Source organism: Heptranchias perlo, chromosome 21, assembly GCF_035084215.1.
Source record: "Heptranchias perlo isolate sHepPer1 chromosome 21, sHepPer1.hap1, whole genome shotgun sequence".
Classification (NCBI taxonomy): domain Eukaryota; kingdom Metazoa; phylum Chordata; class Chondrichthyes; order Hexanchiformes; family Hexanchidae; genus Heptranchias; species Heptranchias perlo.
This window is the reverse complement of record NC_090345.1, coordinates 45,349,150-45,355,149: the sequence shown is the minus strand read 5'-3', so window position 1 is coordinate 45,355,149 and position 6,000 is coordinate 45,349,150. Positions and strand designations below refer to the sequence as shown.

The 6,000-nt window shown below is 43.5% G+C and overlaps 1 long non-coding RNA gene across 1 annotated transcript; it reads left to right on the top strand.

Annotated features, from left to right (window-relative positions):
• The first annotated feature begins 336 nt into the window (after nt 1–336).
• LOC137340207 (uncharacterized) lies at nt 337–3,732 on the top strand. Its single transcript, XR_010966739.1, has 2 exons — nt 337–395; nt 3,198–3,732. It is a non-coding gene; the product is annotated as an uncharacterized lncRNA (long non-coding RNA).
• Nucleotides 3,733–6,000: the final 2,268 nt, after the last annotated feature.

Here is a 6,000-nt window from a genome sequence, read left to right as displayed (position 1 = left end):
ATAATGCCAAATTTCAAAGTGCGCAGTTTTATTTGTCGCTCTTGAATATAGTAACCTACATTGCTTTTTTAGGAAAGCTACTTCAGAAAAAAAATTAAAAGTTCATTCTTTTACCTTCCTTTTGTGTTTTATAAAAAACTTCCCACAAATTCCAGCTACTTTTTACTGTTCCTAAAAATGGTTTCCCTGGGAATGTTTTATGTCAGTAATTTTTTATTGATACATAAGTGTATGGGAGGGGGTGGGCTTACACACAGCAACTCCTGGCAAGCTTCGTGAATGCCCACTCTTGCTGTTAATCATAAAAGAAATTCTGGGAGTTACAAGCATAGATACAAGTGGGAATTGTAGGTCGCAGCCTTGCCAAGTCTCTTCAGCTGACAGCGATGGTTCTGGTAAGTCCCATGATCTCAAGTCCTAGGCTTCTCAGACATTTGCAATCTTCCAATGGAAAACATTGGTAGACACATTTAAAACACAGAAAACGTTACTGTACAGATAAATTTAACAATTTGCATGTAAATCTTATAACTTTTATATCTTTACCATGTTCCAAATCTTATTTCCGGTAGTAAAAACCTACTTAAGTGGAGAAACCAAGATGGCAGCCCAAGGAGTCATAGAATGAAACAGCACAGAAGAAGGCCATTCGGCCCATCGTGCCTGTGCCAGCTCTTTGAAAGAGCTATCTAAATAGACCTAATTCCCTGCCCTTTCCCATGGCCCTGCAAATTTTTCCCCTTCAAGTATTTATCCAGTTCCCTTTTGAAAGTTACTATTGAATCTGCTTCCATCACCCTTTCAGGCAGTGCATTCCAGATCATAACAACTCGCTGTGTAAAAAAATGTCTCCTCATCTCGCCTCTGGCTCTTTTGCCAATCATCTTAAATCTGCATCCTCTGGTTACCGACCCTTCTGGCACTGGAAACAGTTTTTCCTTATTTACTCTATCAAAATTCTTCATGATTTTGAAAATCTCTGTTAAATCTCCCCTTAACCTCCTCTGCTGTAAGGAGAACAACCCCTGCTTCTCCAGAATCTCCACATATCTGAAGTCCCCCATCCCTGGTACCATTCTAGTAAATCTCCTCTGCACCCTCTCTAAGCCCTTGACATCTGTCCTAAAGTGTGGTGCCCAGAATTGGACATTTTCAAAAAGTAGTTAGAGCTATTTAATTAGTTCCCTTTTTGCTCCTTGCCTTTGGTAGCTGCTTCCTGACTTGCAACTTTTGATTGGTAGTTTTGTAAAACTGCTGATTGGTAGTTATAATTCCCACTTTCTATGGGTTGGTCAGTACATTCCATACCTGTTGTGATTGGTCATAGTTCTAGGAATACAAAGTTTCTGCCAATCAAAAGCAAGGGTGACACAGAATTAGCATGAGTTACACAGAATGATGCTAAAGTGTGACAATTCAGGAGGAGAATTCAGGTGCCACATAAAAGATTACTGCACAAGATAAGAGCTCATGGTGTTGGGGTAATATACTGGCATGGATAGAGGATTGGCTAACTAACAGAAAACATAGAGTCGGGATTAAAGGGTCATTTTCAAAATGGCAATCTGTAACTAGTAGGGTGCTGCAGGGCTCAGTGCTGGGGCCTCAACTATTTACAATATATATCAATGACTTGGATGAAGCAACAGAGTGTCTTGTGGCCAAATTTGCTGATGATACAAAGATAGGTGGAAAAGCAAGTTGCGATGAGGTCACAAAATGTCTGCAAAGGGATATTGACAGGTTAAGCGAATGGGCAAAAATTTGGCAGATGGAATATAATGTGGGAAAACATGAAGTCATCCACTTTGGGAGGAAAAATAAAAAAACAAAATATTATTTGAATGGAGAAATACCACAAAATGCTGCGGTACAGAGGGATCTGGGTGTCCTCGTATATGAAACGCAAAAAGTCAACATACAGGTACAGCAGGTAATCCAGGAGGCAAACGTAATATTGGCCTTTATTTCTAGGGGGATGGACTATAAAAGCAGGGAAGTCATGCTACAACTGTACAGGGTGCTGGTGAGACCACACCTGGAGTACTGCGTACAGTTCTGGTGCCCCTATTTAAGGAAGGACAAATTTGCATTGGAGGCAGTTCAGAGAAGGTTCACCATGTTGATTCCGGGTATGGAAGGGTTGTCTTATGAGGAAAGATTGAACAGGTTGGGTCTATATTCATTGGAGTTTAGAAGAATGAGAGGAGATCTTATTGAAACGTACAAGATTCTGAGGGGACTTGATAGGGTAGATGCTGAGAGGATGTTACCCCTCAAGGGGGAATCTAAAACTAGGGGGCATAGTCACAGAATAAGGGGTCGCCCGTTTAAGACGGAAATGAGGAGGAATTTCTTCTCCCAGAGGGTCGTGAATCTTTGAATTCTTTACCCCAAAAGGCTGTGGAGGCTGAGTCATTGAATACATTCAAGGCTGAGTTAGACAAATTTTTGATCAGCAAGGGAGTCAAAGGATATGGGGAAAGGGCGGGAAAGTGGAGTTGAGGTAAAAATCAGATCAGCCATGATCTCATTAATGGCAGAGCAGGCTCGAGGGGCCGAATGGCCTTATGGAGGACGGCGGGTGGCAGGAAGCAGGTGGAATCTCCCAGCCCCTTGTTGCTGCCCTGAAGCCTGAGCCATTTTGAACCCCGGGCCTCATTAACACATCGCTGGCGAGCTGTGGTCGCCACACGGGCATCCGTTGCAGCTTGCCGGTTGTAAGAGGGTGAGAAATGGCCTGGATCCCGTGCTTGGTGGGGGGGTGTGAGGCGATCTCGGGGGTGGGGGCTAGGGTGAGTCGACAGTGGGTTTTTGTAGGTGCAGGAGGAGTACTGTTCAGATTTTTTTTCCAAAAATATACTTTATTCATAAAATTTGCAGCAAAACATACAATACAGTTGTCATATCACATTCCAAATATACACAATACAGATTATACAATTTGCAGGTTACATCAAGTACAGTTCAATGAACACATTGTACATAATTACAGTTCATGACACTCTGGGTGTCTCATTGCATTACACTCAATACAGATTATTGATTACAGAATACATTACAGGTACATTACAGAGTCATTACAGGTACATTACATCAATTTGAATTTTACATTCTGCCCGGGGGGGGGTTTTCCTGATTGCAGCCCCTCGATATACAATGGCGGGAAGGTTCTAAATAGTTGCCTTTCCCCACAGAGCCTTTGCGGCGGCCGCACCCAGCTTCAGTGCGTCCCTGAGCACATAGTCCTGAACCTTGGAATGTGCCAGTCTGCAACACTCGGTCGAGGACAGCTTCGTGCGCTGGAAGACCAGCAGGTTTCGGGCAGACTAAAGGGCGTCTTTCACCGAGTTGATGGTCTTCCAGCAGCAGTTGATGTCCGTCTTGGTGTGCGTACCTGGGAACAACCCGTAGAGCACAGAGTCCTGTATTACGGAACTGCTCGGGACGAACCTGGACAGATACCACTGCATCTCTCTCCAGACCTTCCTTGCAAAGGCACATTCCAGAAGGAGATGGGTGACAGTTTCGTCTGCACCGCAGCCTCCTCGGGGACAGCGCTACCCAAGATGGTGACAGCTGCAGCACCAGTGTAGACAGGGCAGTAAGTAACCCAACGCCATTTCTACACTGCTACTGCCTCGTTACGACAGGCGGAGTGAATTCAAATCGGATAAAATGTGAACCAGGTGCATATATATAATAAAGTTGGACATAGATTAAACAGATAAAGAGTTCTTGGGTTATATTTTTTCTCATTTTCAAAAAGGTGTGAATAACCCTTTTTGTGGATTTTGACAATTGCCAATTAAATTGCTGACTGAAAACCGGCCAATCACAACACACCTGTTGGAATTCCTTTCTCAATTTACAAGTGTGTAGTGTGTTATTTAACTGGTGTAAATGATGATTTAAAAAAAAATCTAGTTGCAGAGAACACAAGACTTTTAGAGTAATAGGCCAGTGTCAAATTCAAAAAACACATTTCAGTCCTGTGCATTGCACCATGGAGGAACGGGAGGACATTTTTGGTCAGACAAGGCAGCCCTCAAGCACGGTCCAGAAACAAAGGACTTGGCAGTGTGCAACATGTGATCTAGAGCGTGACTGCGACGGGTAGTGGGAAGGAGATTTGGAAGAATTCCATGAGCTGATACAGAAGACCAAAATGTAGCTGCCCCAAAGGCTCAGAGGGAAAAGTGTTCCGACCAGCATTATGTTACCGCTGGCATTAACCCATTTATTAAATAAAATCTATGTGAGAGTGTCCATATTTGAGCTGTACAGATTAAGCAGGTCCCAAGTCCGATCTTTGGTCTGTGCTTTTAAAAGAAAGAATGAAAAATCTTGCATTTATATAACAAACTTCAGGACATCCCAAGGTGATTCACAGCCAATGAAGTACAGTCATTGTTGTAATGTAGGAAACAAAGCAGCCAATTTGCACACAGCAAGGTCCCACAAACAGCAACGAGAAGATCCCTCTGTGCTGCACTGGAGTATCAACCTAGATTTTGTGCACAGGTTCCTGGAGTGGGACTTGAACCCAGAATCTTTGGACTCAGAGAATGCTACCACTGAGCCACAGCTGATATTAGCTGAGGCTACAATGAAAGAACCATGAGTAGATGTAGGGAAGGCCCTCCCGATTACTATACGGCAATCATCACCAGGTGTGCCTATGTAAGGACAGAATTGGGCTCAGCTGTGATGTGCTGCACAGTTGGATAACCTGTCAACACTCACTGTCAAGACGCAAGCATGAATAATGATTACATTGGCGATATGCTGCAGGGCGAGTACCATTTGTGCAACCATATCATAGTGAGGGATTCAACACCTTCAAGAGAGAAAAGGTGGAGAGAAAAGTGAAGATAAAGAGGACCAAGGTAAAGGAAGAATATTACTGTACGGTAGTAGCAAAGGACAGCTATGAAGTTGAAGTTTGGTGTGAGTTGTTGTATTCACACAGAGAAATGAATGAATTTCTGACTTATTCTTGTTGCTCTGATCATAACCTGTAAATAGTGGGAGAACAAGAGGTGTGGAACAAGTGCATTCATCTAGGACAAACTGCATAGAACTGAGAAATGTGAAATTAATAAACGGGGAGGCTGTCAAAGACTTTGGGCCTGATGAGGTTAGTTGAATATAACATGTTAATCATCTATCTATAATATATTAAAATGGTACATCAGCACTCACAGGCATCACACTCCAGACATCACAATCTATTACTGATGTAAAACAATCTTAAGTGCTGAGTGATTATGAGCTGTACCCTGATGAAGAGGAAGGGTCGAAGGATGAAGCCCTGGCTTACACCAGTGGTGATGGCGACAGTAGAGGAGGAGGAACCATCGGAGATGATGTAATGTCTCTGTTGCGATAAGTATGAGTGGAACCAGCACTTTTAGTGGTGGGATGCAGAGGAGAAATATTAGAGGAGAGTGAAGTTGTCAACAATGTCAAAGCAATGTTGAGGTTTAGGAGGAGAGATAGGGAGCCATGGTCACAGCGACATAGGATGTTATTTACAACTTTGACTAGTGCCACGTCAGGGCTGTGGGCAGGGTGAAAGCTAAATTGGAGTATCTCAAACATGGTGAGGTGGAGACATGATTGCAAGACAATTATGCATTTCAGGACTTTGGAAAGAAAGGGAAGGTTGGAGATAGAATGTTAATAGGAGATAATGGAGGGGATGAGGCTGCTTTTTTGAGACTGATTGATAACAGTATTTGTACAGGAGTTAGGGCCAGTGCCAGAGGATCAAAACAGACTGATGATGACTGCAAGCAGGGGACTGAGGAGGTGAAGTTGAATAGTCAGAAGTTGAGATAGGAGGGGATTGAGAGAGTTGGTGGTAGGCTTCATAGGTGAAATGATTGTGCGGAAGGCTGGGGGAAATGGTGAATAAACTGCAGAAAGAAGATGGGTGTGAGCACGATTGGGTGGAGAGCAGGAGGGAGGGCTGGGAGTTGAGGAGGTGGAGGACTG